Consider the following 19,802-nt stretch of genomic DNA (forward strand, 5'->3'; position numbering starts at 1 on the left):
TATGCAATATATGAGTTGTTCATAGTCAACTTTACTAAGTTTTCATTTTCTACTACATAATTTGAACTTTTAAAGACCAAACAATACTATATCATTGAGATATTTTACTGAGGAATAATAAAATGATCAATTATCAAACAAAAGTAAAATTTCTGACAGTTAAGCCAGTATATCACATACCAATAATATCACATTATCATAAGGATGATGCCCTAGGTAACTTTCCAGATAAAAGTCGCAAAGAACATGGGATTTCTTCCTAATTGTCTTAAGCCAAGTATTAACTTCAATCCTCCTCCTATCTACCAACTTCTGAACAGCAACAAAATTCTGTGTTTCTATATAATCATTTCGACATATCTTTTAAGTTTTTCCTTTCAGAGAGGAAGTTAGTCTTTCCAGTAAACTGAGCCAACAAAATTGATATATTCGTGTAGCAGATTATTGATACAAATTCAGTCCAATTCAGTTTCGCCATGCAAAGTGAATAAAAAAATTAATGTCTCTTTTACCCGGTAGTAGATTTAAACAGACATATTAAGATAGTCTTATTCTCAGATATGAAGAAATACAGAAGGAAAAGAACCAAAGTTTTGTGCAAAAAGAGGTTATGACAGCACAACCACAGATACTAAATCAAAGGAAATTACCTTGTTTTCATCACAATACTCAAAATTCTTAATAGCTCTTCACCAGAAAATACAATTGATATTAATCTATTTTATATTAAATATTATAACTGTAAGGTATAACTTTGTTATGTAAGTATTGACACAAATCAAAATTTAGAAGTTACAACCAAAACACCTCCATATTTTGTAGAGGAAAAAATCCAAACAATATTGTCAGCACTTTATTTCTACTGAAACCTGAATAGCAATAAAAACTGAAGGATGAAAAATATGTAGAGTACAGATGACTTACATTTGGAGAGTTAGACTTTAATTCTCTCTCTCAGGATTGAGGAAGCTTATTCTTTGTGCTTGCAATGCTCCTTTCTCCAGAGTATTCTTCTACTTCCAGGATAGGTCAGGACAAAGCTTCAACAGACTTCTATTATTTGTTTGATCTAGAGGAAAATTATACTTTTAATCAATGATTACAAAATATATGTTTCTTTTTTTTCTTACTGTACTGGGGGTGGGAGGCATTGAAGTTTCCTATCATTTTCTGTTGGATATGTGAACAGAAGAATAAGAATTGCCTTGTTAAACATTATAATAAATAAATCTAGTATTTAAATTAACACCACTAAAAGAAACCCACATCTATCTGCTTCTTCATTTTTATGGCTAAGCAGCATAGCAAGAGAAAATTAATATTCAAAATCCAAATGACTACAAAAGCATACTCAAATGTATTTTTAAAGACTTTAACATAATTTTGCAAATCCATGAGTTTGAATGGACTGGCAAAGACGATTAGGTATCACATATTTTTACTCATTCATTTTAATGTCTTAGGGCTAAAGAATTACAGGATGATTAGAAAAGTGTAAAGGAAAATACATTTTTTAAAATTTTAATGGAATAATAAAAAATGATGACTTTAAGAGCAAGAAACAGACCAGAACCAGTACAGGGTCTGTAAGACAGCAAGAAATCTGGAATGAGATTTTTAAAAAATGGTACAAAGGTTGGGAAACTGCTACTGAAGCAAGGCATATTGGATGTATTAGAGTATGAAACATGGGTATGTTCTAAATCTGGTTTCATCTTAATTCTCAAACAAATTTATAAGATGTAAAAATGCAACACATCCTACCTTTCTTTACAAGAACACAGAAATGTGATATATTAATATCTCACATTTGGTGATATGAACATTCATAAGTTTAAGAAAACTCATTGTATATTCAAATTTTATCAAAATGTAAGTTTCCAGTAATGAGTATTTTCTGCCTCATTAAAGTTAAGAATTAAAATAAATATCTTTGGCTGGGCATGGTGTCTCATGCCTGTAATCCCAGCTCTTTGGGAGGCCAAGGCAGGCAGATCACTTGAGCTCAGGAGTTCAAGACCAGCCTGGCCAACATGGTGAAACTCCATCTTTACAAAAAATACAAAAATTACTAGTGCGTGGTGACATGTGCCTAATGCCAACTACTTGCAAAGCTGAGGCACGAGAATTGCATAAACCCGGGAGGTGGAGGCTGCAGCAGTGAGCCAAGACTGAGATTATGCCACTGCCCTCCAGCCTGAGCAACAGTGAGAGTCTGTCTCAAAAAAAAAAAAAAAATAAATAAAAGAGAGAAAGAGAGAGAACAAAGATAAATGTCTTTAACATATGCCGTTACCTGGATCACACTCCCTTGCCTTATCTTAAAAATCACTCATACTTCCTTCCATGAAATGATAAACTGGAATGCATGGGAAACATTTAAAGCCAAATTATATATATATATATATGTATATATATATATATATATATATATATATACACACACACACATATACATATATACATGTATATATATGTATACACACACACGTTGGGAGAAATGTGCATAATAGCACTATGAAGTTTGTTTTTACTCATAAACTTAACACAATATACTGGTGGTATTTATTTTTTAAAAACTTGTGAGAAAATAGTAAACAAATGAAGCACACATCTATATCGGAATAGCTAAAATACAAGAAGTGAAATATATATGGTCAAAAAGGCACCTCTTTAAACTATCTGATCACAAATTAATACTTGTGTGATTTTTCTCTTGTTTTTAACCAATGTAAGTGGTATTTGCAATTATTTACCTGGCATGTCTCAAAATTATTTCAAGGTAAAATGAAAAGATAAATTTCAAAAGATTAAAGCTATTGAGGGAGAAAATCCACTGAAGATTAGATTTTAAGATTAGAGTACATGTTTTGTTTTCTAAAGATTCAACCAATCTTGGACAAATTTGAAAGTCTTACTACTGAAACTTATCAACAGGCACTTTCTAGAGGAATGTATCCATGTAGCATTTCAAGCACAGGTAGTTCTGTTTTAGTTTCCAGAACACAGAAATAGTTTTGCAGTATTTTGGGTCAGTGTAGATCAATGCACATTCCTTTAGGGAAGCCTTTTGAACTGACAAAGGATATATGATTGACATCAGTAACAAATAGTTTTTGTTGTCCTGGGCTGACATGTCATTTATAGCAATACCTATGCTAATTAATGCCATCCGTATCTACTAGATGTGTCAGAGGAATATGCCAGACGCTTCTTCACAGGATATAGCTTTAGTGTGGCTAAAATTACATTATAGATATGGAAATGCATCCCTTTAAGATAAAGAAATGAACTACACACACACACACACACACACACACACACACGCACAGAGAGAGAGAAAGAAAAAATATACTTCTTATGATAGAGAAAAACCCACTTGTATGTACAACTAGCTGTACTTTTTCTTTTCTCTTGATAAAACATTTTTTTAAAGCAAACTCTTTCTTACAGAATTCAAATATACTATAATCTTAACCTTAAAAATTATAGTACATAATGTATTAAAATACCAGTTGGGGTCGTCACAAACCACACTATCAACACAGTGCTTTACCATAATACATTAAAATTTCATTTGTAGATTCTCTCAAGTATGCTGGTAGAACATCAACAACTAGAACTATGTATTAATCATCTTCATTTCCCATCCTCTAGGACAGAGCTTGGTATACAGTGGGCACCTTTTTTAAAAAAGCAATTAAATCACCAAAATTATGTAGAGTATATATATCAATGAATTCACCATATACAAAGAAAGAATTAGGAATGTTGTCAACTAAAACTAGTCATAAGGTAAACTAATAAAGAACTCTTCTTAGTGTCTGATAGTATTGGGGCTCAGAAAACAATCAAAATGTAGGCCTCAGAAGTACCCTCAGAAAGCAAAGTTTGTCTCTGATCTTCTGACCTCCTGTCTCTCAGTCCCATTTTCCCCCCACGCTAGCCATAGAAACTAGAATTCCTGTTCCTCAAGAGATGTCCTAGACATCAGAGTCCCCTTTCCCCAAAGCTAGTCAAAACTTAAAAATATTACTCTAATTTTTCCCTCACCTTTCTGTGTAATAACTGATCATAAAAAAGTTATTCCACCTATCCTATTTGACTGTAGGTCTTCAGACCCCCAGAGAGTCCTGCCCCATACCAGGAAGGAATGCATGCTCAGAGATCAAGAAGAATCTAGCGAGACAGGCCTTGCCAGGGTTCTCCACCCAATCTATTAGCATTAAATCATACCCTTTTTCTCCAGTATTTCTACACAGTTGTCCATACTTTGTTGAACCCTGGCATAAAAATAGCAAATTTCCCCATTATCTTTGGATCTTCATGCTGAGGGTTCCTATGTTAAATAAATTTGTATGTCTTGTTCCAATTAATCTGTCTTTTGCAAGTTGATATTTTGTGAACCTTCAGAAGGTCCCCTTGGGGCAAGTTATCCTTGTATTTTCTCCTACAACAGCTAGCACTGAATAAAGTGAACTATAATTCCAGTGACTATTATTCTTGGATTACCTGGGATAGATGTGTTTCATACCTATTGCATTTATTAATAACTATCCCTTTCCCTCTCAAAAGTGTCCCAATTTGGATAATTTTACATATTTATCCAAAGTATCATTAGCATATTATTCATTTATCATTTGATTATTTCTTTTAATAAACAAATGATTATTTTTACTTTTTCGTTGCTTTCCATGATGCTGTTACATGAAAAAAAAATCTTTGGTTGGTATTAGAATGAACAAGATTCTATTCTTTCAACATTAATAAATTCATATATATAGATGGTCCCAGAGTTTAGTAAATCTTTACATCCTTGAAACCAAACATTTTATTATCAGGAAAGGAATAACCTAGTTGAAAAATCCAGTGTGATTTCTTAATTCTTAGTTAGCTTAACTTCTTTTTCTTTTTTTGAGGCGGAGTTTCACTCTTGTTACCCAGGCTGGAGTGCAATGGCGCGATCTCGGCTCACCACAACCTCCGCCTCCTGGGTTCAGGCAATTCTCCTGCCTCAGCCTCCTGAGTAGCCGGGATTACAGGCACACGCCACCACGCCCAGCTAATTTTTTGTATTTTTAGTAGATACGGGGTTTCACCATGTTGACCAGGATGGTCTCGATCTCTTGACCTCGTCATCCACCCGCCTCGGCCTCCCAAAGTGCTGGGATTACAGGCTTGAGCCACCGCGCCCGGCCAGCTTAACTTCTTTGCTTCATTTAGCTTATTGCTTATTCTTTCCTTCTGAAAACTCTTCCTTTGATTTGCATGATAACACTATTAATTCCTGTCCTACCTTTCAACCCTGCGTTTTTAGTCTTGTTGGTTCCTATTCTTACATGTACCTCTTCAATGTCCATTTTCTCAAGATACCATTCTGGTTCTCTTTTTAATTTGTATTCTATTTCTTGAATCAACCACTATTTGTTGCAAATAATTCTCAAACCTATACATCCAGTCTACAACCCTCCCCTAACCTTCAGATTCAAAGTAGCTACTGGTTATACAATCTCCTATCTGGTCCCTTATCCTTCTATCTTAACTCTTTTGAATCCATACTATACACTCAACCTAAGTTTTTGCTGTTTGTTTGTTTTGTTGTTGTTGTTTCTGAATGTAAATCTGATAGTATTGTTCCTAGATCAAGGAAGCAACCAACAGTTATGGAAGAAGTAAACTTTTGTAGAAAATTCTAAGGCAACACAAAACAGAAGGTGAATCCAAACCACAAGAATAGGTAATCAGTTACTGGTCTCTCATTTGTAATCCCAGATTATTTCACCTACTAAAATGGTTTCATGTAGTCATTAGGTTTTAAGGCAAGGATCACTATAAAGAATAATATGATAAGCATCACATATATCATGAGTGTTATAAAATACCTAAACACAAAAATATTAGGCAAGACTTAGGATAAAGGAAACTTTTAGGGTATCATGGTAACATCCCTGAAGAGGTGTTTGTTTAAGCCCCATAAAATTACTGCCATTACTGCTTTGTAAGAATGTAGCTTTAGTCTCGCTAAATCCTAATTTTCAAGACAGACTGGTAAATCATCTGTGTGCATGAGAGACAGAGTGAGACAGAGTCCAATTTTTAAGATTTAACAACTAATTCCATATTTTTAAAAATAATACCAACGAATAATACTTGCAAGCTCTATAAAGGGCATGACCACTCCTTTCTTTTTTAACATAAGGGCTAAATGGATGAGCTAGCCTGCATCCTGACAACCAAGTACAACATGGTTTCTGAATAAACGTCTGGTTTGAGTTTTGAACAATCAGTAAAAAACATGTTCTTATGCAACACACTTACATTTTGATAAAATATTTGCTATTTACTTTTAGCACCTTAAAACATCCAGTAAATGTAATTTTCCATTCTCTTTTGCTCAGCTGTCTTCCACTGACTCTTAAGTATCTTCACTTGAATATTCTGCTTCTGACTCTTATTCAAATTAAGAATGGCTGATATATCTTCAGTTCCATCTCAAGCCTTTCTGTTTTTTTCTTAAATATTGTTGTTGCTTAAATATATACCTAAGTATACCAAGTGTCTCTAGAAAGTATCTTAAAAGCAGTCTCTTCCACCTCCTATTATAATGACAGTTTTCCCCCTTTACTCCAATAATTTCAAATCTGTATTTCTCACATCCATCAAATGTCTTCAAACATCCCTGACATCATTATCTTTACAGAACATACCAGACCTACCAAGGTTTTGCAAATATATAATATGTTTTCTTAATATGTTAGACTGGCAGAGGGGGAAATGGGGAAACACATTAATGCCTAAATGTAATATATGTGACTTCAAATCATGCAACTATTTCCCTGGTACCTCTTCTTACAAGTGCATCAACTATGGTAGAGAGAAGCTCTTCAATACCTACCAAATAAAACAAAACTTATTAGCCCAAAACCTAAGGCCTTTATTCTTAGAATTGAATCTGCCTCTCCTTTGTCTCACTTATCTCTATATTCTGGAATCAAACTGAACTATTAGATATGTGATTTGATCAGCCTTTAGAGTCCCAACTTGCTCCATTTAGAATGTCTCTATTTTCTTAACTTCTACTTGTACAAATGCTACCATATCTTTCAAGCCTCAATCTAATTACAATTAACTCCATGAAATATTTCCCTAATCTCTTAGCCAGGAATAAGCTACTCAACTAGCATTTTCTCTACAGCTTCCCTTTAAAAACTTTCCATATAATCTATTATGTAATACATCTGTCCGCATACCTGATTTCTCATATTTAAAATTACTAGAATATCTGGGCCTTTCTTAACAACCTAGCTTTATTATGAAGAAATCAGTCAGTCATTTGACAAGGAATGGTATGGAAGACAGAAGCAGTGCTATAGTATAACTCAAAGAACGACAGTTACATTAAGTCCTTCTTAATATTTTATCTTCATCAATTGCAAGAAGTAATTATCACTGACATTATTTTCAAATAAATAAATCTGTCAAAAATACATCTCTTGCCAACCAAGTCATTGGCTTTTATAAAAAACTTATTAATCTATACTAAGATAGTCAAGTAAAATATGTGGTTTTAAATAACTTACCTAAGGTTCTAAGTCAACGTTAAAATTTAAGATTTTTTCATGAAAATCCTGTTACATGACAATTTGTTTTAAATGATATAATTTTTTTTTCCTAAGGCCCACTACATACAGTATGAAAAGTAAGATTAAAACTAGCATACTGTCATCCAAAAGTCAAACTTTGAAAAATATTTGAAGAGATTTATTCTGAGCCAAATATGAGTACCATGACCTGTGACACAACCCCAGGAGATCCTGAGAACATGTGCCCAAGTTGTTGACCTTGGCTTGGTTTTAGACATTTGAGTGAGACATAAGACATCAATCAATACATGTAAGATATACAATGGTTTGGTCTTGAAAGGTGGAACTATTCAAAGTGGGGGTGGGTCTCCAGGTCATAGGTGGATTCAAAGATTTTCTTATTGGCAATTGGTTAAAAGAGTTATTATCTAAAGAACTGGAATCAATGGAAAGGAATATCTGGGTTAAGATAAGGGGCTGTGAAACCCAATCTTTTATTATGTAGATGACGCCTCCAGGTAGCTGGCTTCAGTGCTCTTATTGTTACAGTGGGTAGCTAGTCAGACATGAGCAGAGCAGGAGAGAGAGCCCCTCCCACATGCACACACACCAGAAATGTCAGGTAACCATGAGGTGGTGATCAAGTTACTGTTAACTGTCTCTCTAAAATAATAATTGGTCACAGACAGTGCCAGGGAAAGGCAGTCTCCTAATAGAAAAAAAACCTGAAACTGGTGATCAGCAGCTTCCAGATAAGATCTCAGGATTTGGGTTGGCTGGCAGAAGCATGCACATTAAGAGGCAAAATGGCTCAGGTTAACTGGTATATGATCCTTTTTGTAACACTCAGACTAGTAAGGGAAGAACGCCTCAAATGAGCATGGGTGCAACTTCAGTAAACACACTACACATGCTCCCCTCTCAAGTGTTAGCAAGCCACTGTGCATGCAGACAGCCCACCCAAGGGAAGAATCAGGGGAGAAGGGATGCCATCCCCCAGAAACATTCCCACATATAAAACTCCAAGTCAAAAGATCAAACGACACACTTGATCTCACAAGTCACCCACTTGTCCCTCTTTGATGTGTACTTTACTTCCTTTCATTCCTGCTCTAAAACTTTTTAATATACTTTCACTCCTACTCTCAAACTTTCCGTGGTCTCTCCTTCTGCCTTCTGCCCCTCAATCAAATTCTTTCTTCTGAGGAGGTAAGAAGTGACGCTGCTGCAGACCCACACAGATTTGCTGCTGCTAACAGACGCTGCTGCCACATGACTCGAATACGTTCCACCAACATTATCAGACCTTTTCTATAAAGGTGCCAGATTCTTCATTAATTCTCTTCTGCATCAGCAAAAAGACCTGAAAAGGAAAGGGGATTCCCTACAGAATGCAGTTTTTCCCCACAAGAGACTGCTTTACAGGGCCATTTCAAAATATGTCAAAGAAATACACTTCGGAGTAAAATACTTCAATTTCTTTGAGGGTCTGCTATCTATCACGTGATGCTATTCTATAGTCAGGTTGGAATCTGGTGTCTTATTGCTACAGAGTCGGTTTTGTCAATCTTAAGATCTCTGTTTTAACGTTAATGCTGAACAGCTGTGCCTCAAGTCCAAAGGAGGAAGGTATAATGAGGCCTGTCTGATCCCCCTTCCCATCATGGCCTGAACTACATTTTCAGGTTTACTTTGGAATGTCCTTCAGGGATGAGAAGTGGGTCAGTCAGTCAGTTGGGTGTTTTAGAATTTTATTTTTGATTTACAATACCCAACATATCTAGGTTCATCCAAGCAGTTATCAAGAGTCAGAAAGAAAAGCACTATGTCATTTTAAATATTCTATTAACTGTATTAGCAGTCAATTTTAGAAAACGGAATATATCCATGAGTTATTTTAGGGAAAACAATTTATCTACATAATCTTTGGGTCAAGATTGGTACCTGACATAAAATAGATTGTCAATGAATGATAAGGATCTGCTAACTGGGAAGACTATGATCCTCTGGTTCAACCCCCACAATTTACAGAAGAAATTCACAGAAGTAGTTTCCCCAAGATCTCACAGGGCATAAATGGCAGAGACAGGATTTGACCTTAGGATAATTGTTCTAAATCCAGTAGTCTTTTATTTTGGAAATCCAAATTTACTATTTAGTTTATATATAAATATACACATACAGTATTTAATTTCTTTGACTATATTTTCAAAATACTAATTCTCATTAATATATTTAATCAAAAGTAAAAAAAAATCAATATTCTTTGTAGATGTTGTCTACAGACTATGCTTTTTATAACACTAAAAAATTCACATTAAACGTTTCACTTATGTATTTATATAAGTTTATAACTGTAGAGCCAAATAAGCGTATCAAAATTATAAAATTAGTAACTTTCCATTCTCAAAAAGGCGCAACCAGTATCAGCATCAATGGATTCATATTTAAAGGAAATGTACTTATACTTATTTTTTGAATAATTTCTGAGTAGCTGATGATTGTCTATTAGCTTGTTTATGATGCAGAAAAAAAAATCTCAGTGCAAATAGGCAGGAGAGGCAGAAAAAAAAATAAACACCTTATCTATATTGCCCTGACAATTGAGTTTAAACAACAGTATTTTCTAAATGTATCCTATTCAAGGCTGGATATGTAATTACCTTCAGTTCATAGTCTAGACATTAATGCTTTCATAGTATTTAAGACTCCTTGTAACATGCTTGCAGCTTTAAGTAAGCAAGGCTAAATCTTGACCAGATAAATTAGCAAAGAATGCAATAAAAGCTCCAATAAAAGAACTTTATCCTACAAACCTTCAAGTTGCTGCTAAATGAGATTTCTTTGAAATGCAGATCAGTTGAACTAGATTAGTGAATTTTAGCTCCTGTCAACATCATAACAAAATACAAATACAATTGTTCACTGGTCTTATCTCCATGCTTCCATCTGCTGCCTTGTTATTTACTTTCCTTGATTTACTATGCAGATCTAAATAAGGCACATCAAGGAGGGCTTACAACACAATGGCTTCCTAAGCTTTACATCAAGGTATTTGAAACTGAAGCCAGGAAAGGGCTGCCATCAAAGACATATCTCTAATGAACTTCCATATCAGAGAAGGTTTGGTATTTAATACTGCTGTGAAAAGAAAGAGCTACAAATCAGAATGGCCTATGAAAGAAAATGCCTACAAATCTTGATGAGATTAGCACCTCTGAGAATTAATATCCCAATAAAAATGATGTCTGGTACCTTGAAGAGTTAACTTCCAACCTTTGCAAATATAATGCACTATGTCAAGAGCAGGGAAATCATTTGACAAGGTTAAAAGGTCAGGAAAGAATTTTTAATTTCTCCCCAAAGCTAGAAAATAGTATTTTTTATTCCTGCTCATAGTAACTCCATTTCAGAAGAAACACACTTATACATAATTAACACAATTAACAGATTTGTGACATTATTTTCTATGTCATAAGCATTTTGCACTATTGTTCACAAAGGAAAACTAGGAACAACTACACAGTAAAATAATGTAATCTAAAATGACAGCATGCAACATTAGTTCATCAATTCTAGTATTTTCCTTTTCTTCCCCCACAGCAATCTATGGCAACAGAGAGTAAAATCTTCTGTCATTTTGCAAATCCTGAGGTGCCATTTTTATTTTATGCCACTACTCTTTTTAAGAGATACAGATAAGGAAAGAAAATCATTCTACCCTTTCTTCAACCTAATTGTGTTTTCCCAGTTTTATTTCTAATATGCCAAAGTAAAACAAGACAATAATTCACAAACCTAATGTGAAAGTTTCCAGCAAACTCTGCTTGCATTACTATTTGACAATTTCTTTCCCATAAGCAATAAGGTCTATAAACAAATAATGCTTTTTTCCTAAAGAAAACATTTCAATCATTTATGTCCTTCTATAGCAAGGGAAGATCCCACAAGCATGTTCTGTTCTGTGGATCAATCAGTTCCAAACCAAAGTAGACATGTTGTCGACTCCAGTGCCTGGAAATCCTGCTGCAGGCTCACCAGATGATGAAAACTGAGGTATGCAGTGTATGAGGGCCCCACATGGCATTCAGTAGCTCCTGGGCATGTCAAACTTCACAACTACCCTACAGTCAATGACAGCAAACACCTTCCCTGTTCTTGCCTCCAAACATACACTTGCTTCTCTACCCTCCCTCCAAATCACAGGCAGTCTTCCAAAAACAAAGCCCCAAACAGAAGCAACCTCCCTTGACTACACAACAGAAATCACAGTGGTCTTTTTGCCGGATTTCATTTCATGTAGGCGATGCTCCAGACTTATTTACAACCACAAGAGACTGTTACCTCTTCTTGTTTAATGAAATGACAAAACAACAGATCTGCATATGCAAAAGCAGGTGCTGAAACAGGTTTGACTACTCTTGACCTAAAGCATGTAAAAGCAGTTTATTTGCAACAGCTGTCTCAAAGGTATTGGCGCTCTGATGGGCAGTCAAATACTCTACCATCTGTAGAAGTATGTGCTCAAAATGACAATCTGAATTTAAAACTGATCAATAGATCTTCCCTCCTCTTTATCCAGGAGTTGAAATATTAAGATGTGTACATACTAGCCTATTTTACCTATCAGTCACAGAAAAGAAAACTAAAATTAGAATTTTGATGTGTAAAAATTATATGTTCAATAGATAATGTCAGAACAATTTGTTTCATCATTGTGCCATACATACTGTAAGATACTGGATACTGTATTTTTTAATTATATTATTATTTAATATAGTAAGTTTTCATAGTATTAATAATCTTAATTGCTGGAATAGTGGCCAAAATAACTACTTTCTTAGAATTGCTGATATTTTATATTCATTAACTATTTTTACAGTCAAGCTGTAGTTTTAGATCTTGAAAATAATGAAACGGTGTGTACTGGTTTATTAGTCTCTCTTATTTTAGTCTTAATTTAGACAGGTACATTTTTCCTCTGAGATTACTGTTTTCCTTTAGGTAAGAGGCTACGTTTTCCCTTCCACACTAAAGTCTGAACTTTTAATTTAAACAGGTACATTTTTCCACTGAGATTACTGTTTTCGTTTGGGTAAGAGGCTACTTTTTCCCTTCCACACTAAAGTCTGAACATGCTCTCTCACTAAATAGAATGACTTGTTTTTGTGTTATGTTTGCAGAAGGTAGCACCATATGCCCCAAGCTCCAAGCTGGATGCTCTTTCTACGGTCTAATTTGCTTGTCAAAAGATGTTACTATCACAAATCTACAATGTTTAGATAAACTTAGTATTGCATGAAATAAAACACAATTTTCCTCACTTTCTTAAAATGTAACAAATTGATCTCTAATAAATGCAAAAGGTTTGTAAAGTTCAAATAACATATGAATTATAAATAGAAGAACATGGCACCAGACGATTGAAAAAATAATACACACACACACACACACACACACACACACACACACACACACAAATTCGCTCTCTCTCTTACATAAGTTTAAATAAATTCTCTACAATTAAGAACAAAAACCTTGTCTCAAGTTTGAGATAACAGAAGCAGTATGTAGTGTCCAATTTCAAAGCTAAACTTAAAATAATCAACAATTTCTTAATAGAAGTCTCACAAAAATAAAATCTATACCAAATCACAATTCTTTACGAATATTTGAGTAAAAATACATCTACTTATTCTAAATATTTTTGCAATTCAACTGTATATCTTTGAAGTTTAGTTTTAACCTACAGGAAAGTTAAAATTTTGCTAGCACAGTATTCTTTTGTCTTTTTAATTATGATTTTGCCTATTTGCTTTTTCATGATGAGGAGATGGTATCTGACCACGGGGAGGGGGAAGGAAAGTCTGTACCTGCAGACAACTGGTTAATATTTTCCCTTTTCGTTTAGTGACTTTAACATTTAAGAATTAAACTACCATTTAGAGAAAAAAATGGTATTCAGTGGCCGTTTCTAACAACTGAGATAAGACATTATGACCACTTCAAAGCTTTTCCAAATTTTTAAAAACTAAAATTATTTACTTAATAGGTTGTAACTGCCTTTTCTGAGCCACAGTAATCCATCATGTGAATAAATATTTAGACAATATTTTAAATGTGTACAATGTACTTGAGGGAATGCCACAGTTCCAGGCTGTCATGTAAATACAATCTGATCAAAAACATTCTGCTTGCATAATAAAAGCCCAGCTAGAAACACAATAGTTCAGCCAAAGAGAGAAAACTGATGTCTAAGAAAACCACAACAGTGAAAAGTGACCACGAGTGACATAACTGCTATTTTAAGAAGTTTTAAAAGTTTTCTTTGGTAAAGTAGACATCATATAAAGAATATATATCTATTTTAAACAGCTATTAACATTTCTTAAAAATTTGCCAATTGTGAATAAAGATGATATATCAATTTAATAACACAATACAGCAAAAAAAAAGAATCATAAAGTAGCAATGTATGTACTGTCAGGGAACAACTTCCGTGGCTATTAAACGAAAGACTAGGATACATCAAAGAGTATATATTGTTACTGTTAGTGAACAAAAAAGTAAATATACATTTATGTTTATATATATATTGACTATTTCCAGAAACATACCAAGACACTGGTTTTAGTAATTTCTCCTTGAAAAGTGGAAATGGATAATTAAGGCAATGCTTCACAAACTTTTTAATGACAACACAACATAGAAACCGATACCAATCATTAAACTGCACATTGGGACAAATGAAGGGGTAGCTTTCCCAGGCCCCACCCTACTATTGTTCCATGCTAAAAAGGTAACTCTCTCTTCATATGGAACTTAAAATAACTGAGGCTCAGCAGGCTACATGATATTATGTATTACCTATTTTTAAGAATTAAAGTAAAATCAAATAAGCCAAAGTGACCATATAAAGCTTATCGATGAAGGTTAGAAATGTATTAATATATCTAGAAAATCCTCCTGCAGTTTAACATCTTTAAAAATTAGCACCTGCTAGAAAACCTAATTGAACACTAAATGATATTCATATAATCCCTCAATCTTTCTAATTTAAAGATGCTGCTGATAATAATATAATTTTAAAAGTATACAAGAGTCCTCCAACAGAATTTCCTAGCACTGTTTCACTACATTATGATGTGTTTTAGCATATCCTTAGTATTTCAAAAAATTAAAAGAAAAAAAATTTAACTCAACATGAGCATACTAAAATTGAGCTAAAGTTTATCCATTACTCTGCTATATTTTATTTTTTACTTATTTTTAACACATACTTACGTAAAGCAAGTTGAAGGTTTCACTTGTTAAGAAGCTCCAGCCGAAGTTAATTTATTTTTTACTTAGAAACAATTTATTTCATTACTTTAATGAACACAGTTTTCTTGCTAGATAAAAAAATATTTTTTAAGTAGAGGGAATTAATAATGAAGTAACTCTTAACAGTAGTTAAAGGGCTAGTGCTGCTGATGTTAATCTGACCTCAACAAATAGTGCAGGTGAGCTAGAAGGTACTTTCTGTAAAGAAAATAAGATTTAAGTTTATTGCCACCTCTCACAAGGCCATTCTGGTTTACTTTCATAGTGAAACCATGGAATAGCTTTTTTATTAGTTTGTATGGAAAATTTATGCTAATAATGACATATTACATCTTGGACAATTGTTTGTTTATATTATGTCAAATCATGAAAGTATACCAAAGATAAAAAAAAGTCAAGACCACTGTTCAAAAGTAACTGGTAAAAAAGTAGGACTCAAACAAACAAACGAAACCAAGAAAAAAAGTTCTACGTGGCTGGAAAAAAAAATTGAACACTTTTTCCAATGAGAAAAACGTCTGATGTTCCATGAAAAAAGGAATAGAATTCAGTGACATGAGGATATTCAAGAAGTTCTTAATACTGACTACAATTCTACGTCTAACACTTAATCATTCAGTCAGGTATTTGCACGTGCACCATGTTCTAGACACTATGTTCAGCTCTAAGAATTCAATGATTTAGCCAGCCACAAGCTGTATGTAAGCTGAAGTAAGGATAGGGATGGAGAACAATTAATGTCAAATATTAACTGCATGGAAAGAGGAACTGGAGAAACTACAGGCATATGGATGAATAAAAAGTAATAATCCAAACAAGGATGAAAACCTCAACTAGAACAGTAGAAATGGAGATGAAGCAAAGAGGACAGATGTGACATATTGATAAATTAGTGTCCATTTCACTATGTGATTGACCAAGATAAAGGAACATAAGAGGGAAATTGAAAACGACTTGCAGGTTTTCTGACTTTGTTATATGTGGTTGTTAGCCACAACTTTCAACCACGTAGTGAATACACAGAAAAGCAGTTTGCTTGACTTCATTCTCTTCTTCTCTTTTAATTCAAACTATATTTGCTGGGCAAACTTCTCAAGAAAGGAAGTCCCTAATAGAAAAAAAATCTTCTCCTGCACCACCTAATACAAAATGAATTTTGCATTAGTTGCAAAATTACTGATGAGAGCATTTGGACACGTAAATAATATGTGAGTGGGAAAAGATTGAAAGCTACAGATTTAAGGTAGACAGGATAAGTGACAGTTGCCTACAAAGGACAAAAAAGAACAGCCAAATGTTCGAAACAGTACCAGTAAGAGTATTACAGAAATTAAGGAAAAAGAAAGTTTTCAGAAAGAAAAAATAAACCATGTTACATGTTGTAGAGCAAAGCAAATTTACCAATATTTTAACCATCAAAAAAAAAAAAGTACCTGGATGAGAAGACGCAATAGAGATTTTAGATCCCTTTAAATTAAATCATAAATTCAATGTAACGCCATTCAAACTTCTGATAAGATTCTTCCCCCAAACCCCGCAATTCACACAATTACTTAAAAAATGTACATTGGTGGGGCTTTGACCTAAGAGATAAAGTGTATTATCAAGCGATGAGTATTGAAGTGTGTTTTGTGCCCAGGCTGAATGATGCTAATAGTCTTGGCCTCTCCATATAGTTGAATGGCTTGTAGAATAACACAGTGTAGCCAGTTGAACCCCTCTTTTCTATCCTAGGAGAAAAAAAAAGAGCCTCTAGAGGTGATACTGATGAAGTATATGTTATGTTACCTACTGTGCGGCAAGGCTCAAAACCATATAAACAGTTCTGAGAATTCGATCCTCTGATCTTCTCCCCTTCCCAGTCTGGATTTTCATTGCTCCCAAAGGTGGGAGTTACTCTCATTGACTTATTCCTTCTTAAGATGCAGGCAGAAAAGTCAGGGATGAAGGGAGGCTAGCTACTAATGAGATAAACCAGCTCATTTTTCTTTGGAAGATATGTTTAAAATTCAATTGTTTTTCTTTTTTGGTTTTATAGACCACTATCAAGTGATCATTTCATTAATAATACTCTTTGAGCAAAAAAGAATATTCTATTTACCACTTAAATATAAGTGGTATCCTACAAACACTGTGTGGTAAATACAACAGGGTTTGTAGGAGCCTTTTGGTGCATGCAGTCTGGATATGCCCAGCCTAAGCTTGCTTCTCTGGCAGTAATGGCTGCTCAGAGGATCAAGGGTACTCTGTCTGCACCATGTCTGCTTTAAAGTAAAAGCTTTGGTTTATATTTCCCTATGTCCTGGTATTAATGTGTGTGTCTCCTGCCTACTGCATAAAACCATATCTCACTACAAAATGTAACTGTAGTTATACCTGGAGAAGAGAAATCCCAGGGACAGCTAAAGAAAAAAAGTAACTGTTATCAACATACAAAAGGCTGTCACAAAGGGAACTTTATAGCATTTTACAGTTTGCAAAATCCTATCATATAAATCACCTATTTGATCCCTATAGTAACCCTATTTTATATATATGTAAAATAAATAAGTTAACCAAGGATAAACAAGTGGCTGATTTGTGACTAAAATCCCAATCTTCACATACCAAGTCCTAAGCCCTTTTCTCTATACTATTCTAACTAAGAACTATTTTAATGTAATCTCTGAGTATTCAATCAGGGACACTGATTTTTGCGGGATTTAAGGAGTTTTGTATCTGCTAAGATTATTCTTCTATACAACTGGTTACCACAACAAGTAACAATGAGTAGAAATGGTTAGGCTGTAGCTAGATGGCCATCTGTCAACCTGGGTGTTGGACTGGATGACCTTTAAGATCCTTTCCAATTTGGAGATTCCATAACTGTAGGGTGATAATGATGCTGTTTCAGGCTGTTGCCAAGTAACATATCTATTGTTTTTCCTGCCTGTCATACACAGCAATGGCAATAACAATTGTTTTCCTCCTAGGCCATGACAAATTTATATCATAGTGTCATATTAGCAATTAGCATTCCTGAAGTTTTTCACCTTTACAATGTTAAAATATATTCTAAAGATGCTGTCAAAATTTCATCTTAAAAGATGTGAAAATAAAATTTGTCTGATGAATTACATACCCTAAAGCAATATCCCTGATCTTTCTCTTCTTTTCTTTTGTAACTTCATCAATCACATACTCAATATACCATTGCCTGTACTGATTAATAGAGTGACTCGTTCATTCACCCACTCTGCACATAGAGTCTATAAACATTCATTGACTCTATGTGCAGAGCATTCTCCCAAGCTAAGAAAATAAAAGGTGAGGTTTACAATCTTACTAGCGAACACAGTCATATATTGGGGAAACCAATTCAGGTCAATTAAACATGTGTTTATTATGCCTAGTGTTCCATTATTGGAACACTAAGTATGTGGGAGTTATTTATATCCTACTGCTCAAGGTCATTGCCAAGGTATGACTTTTTGCTTGTGAAAAAAATTCAAAAATTGCAATCTCTGAAATTAACAGCTAACAGTAAGGATACATAGTATCTAGTTTAGATCCACCATGAAAGAGGACTGAGTTGGTTTCTGAATCTAGCTAAACTGGCTAAGTCTAGGAGGTACAAATTTCACTTTACCTTAATCTTTGGCTAAAAAGCAAATGAAATCCACTGCTATATAGAAAGTACCTAATGCCAGACATAAATATATACAGAATACAGATAGAAACATATACATACGTAAAGAATGTTTTGCTACTTTAAAATACTTTAAAGTCCCACATCAAAAGGTTTTGAATAAAAATGTAAATAATGTTTGCATACAACTTCTAGAATTTGATTTTTCTAGGCAATAATCTAAAATAGAAATTTTTAAACAGTAAAATTTGCTAAAATCTCATCACAACTTTGTCGTCTCTCTATACAATTGCATATATGTTCTCTGTAGTTATTACCCAATCTGTACTATTTAAATGTTTGTTTTTTATAAATTAAGAATTTTAGCCTTCTTCAGTAAACCGGTAGAAATGGCAAAGCCACTATTTAAAAATAGCCAATATTTAGTTATTCAAAGTTAACTCTTTCAGAATGTTTGCTATTTATTAAAATAAGATATAAGGTCTAAAATGGAAATTTTATTGGTCATTTCCATTAAAAAATTAAAAGCAGTGGACTACTGATCAATGTCTTAATTGTATCCTTTATTATTAGTAGAAAGATAAACTTCACAGTTTACAAAACAGAGTATTTTATTTGAGCTCTCTGGGGGTAAACGCATACATTATTATTATTCCTACTAGAATAGAAGAAATAAATTTAGAGGGTTTATGATGTCATGGAAAATAGATGGTAGAAATGGTACTCAGTATCTAAACTCCATGTGACATTTTTAGTTCTCAATTCCCTGCTTTAATCTAATGCTGCCATCTCAGTAGTTCAAAGACTTTTAAATAGACCAACTCACGTTTGAGAGTCCTTTTAGCAGCTCAGATTGCTCCACCAAGGCAACAAATAGAAGAGTCAATTTGAATATTAATATAGTTTTGTGGATAATAAAGTCTTCTTTTATTAGTTTATCATCCTTTTGGTAACACTCATTTTAAGAGCTCTGTTGTATCATGTTATTCTTGTACTCAGAATAAACAATATTTTGTAGTCTGCTCAATGAGTCCATGTAAAAAACTTGGCTACATGTAAGTATAAATATGTTCCGAATTCTGAACACTTCTGAACCAGGATGGCTCCCTCAGGTAAAAAAATGGGAAAAAAAATAATTTTAAGGGACTTAGTTTAATAATTTACATAACATATTGTAATTTAACCTCTACAGCTCACATTTTAATATATCATAAAATATTTTGGTATAAAAAATAATACTGACATGTTTAGAAGGTCTACTATTAGAA

At 33.8% G+C, this 19,802-nt stretch overlaps 1 protein-coding gene across 11 annotated transcripts in view; it reads right to left on the bottom strand.

Annotated features, from left to right (window-relative positions):
• Positions 1-19,802, bottom strand: part of FOXP2 (forkhead box P2) — a 596,515-nt gene that overhangs the window by 519,257 nt on the left and 57,456 nt on the right. For all 11 annotated transcript variants that reach the window (XM_074379189.1, XM_074379186.1, XM_074379182.1 and 8 more), the window contains exon 2: positions 925-1,069. The gene's annotated coding sequence lies outside the window, so the exon portion shown is untranslated. The remainder of the gene's footprint in view (positions 1-924; positions 1,070-19,802) is intronic.

This window comes from Saimiri boliviensis, chromosome 10, assembly GCF_048565385.1.
Source record: "Saimiri boliviensis isolate mSaiBol1 chromosome 10, mSaiBol1.pri, whole genome shotgun sequence".
NCBI classification, from domain to species: Eukaryota; Metazoa; Chordata; class Mammalia; order Primates; family Cebidae; genus Saimiri; species Saimiri boliviensis.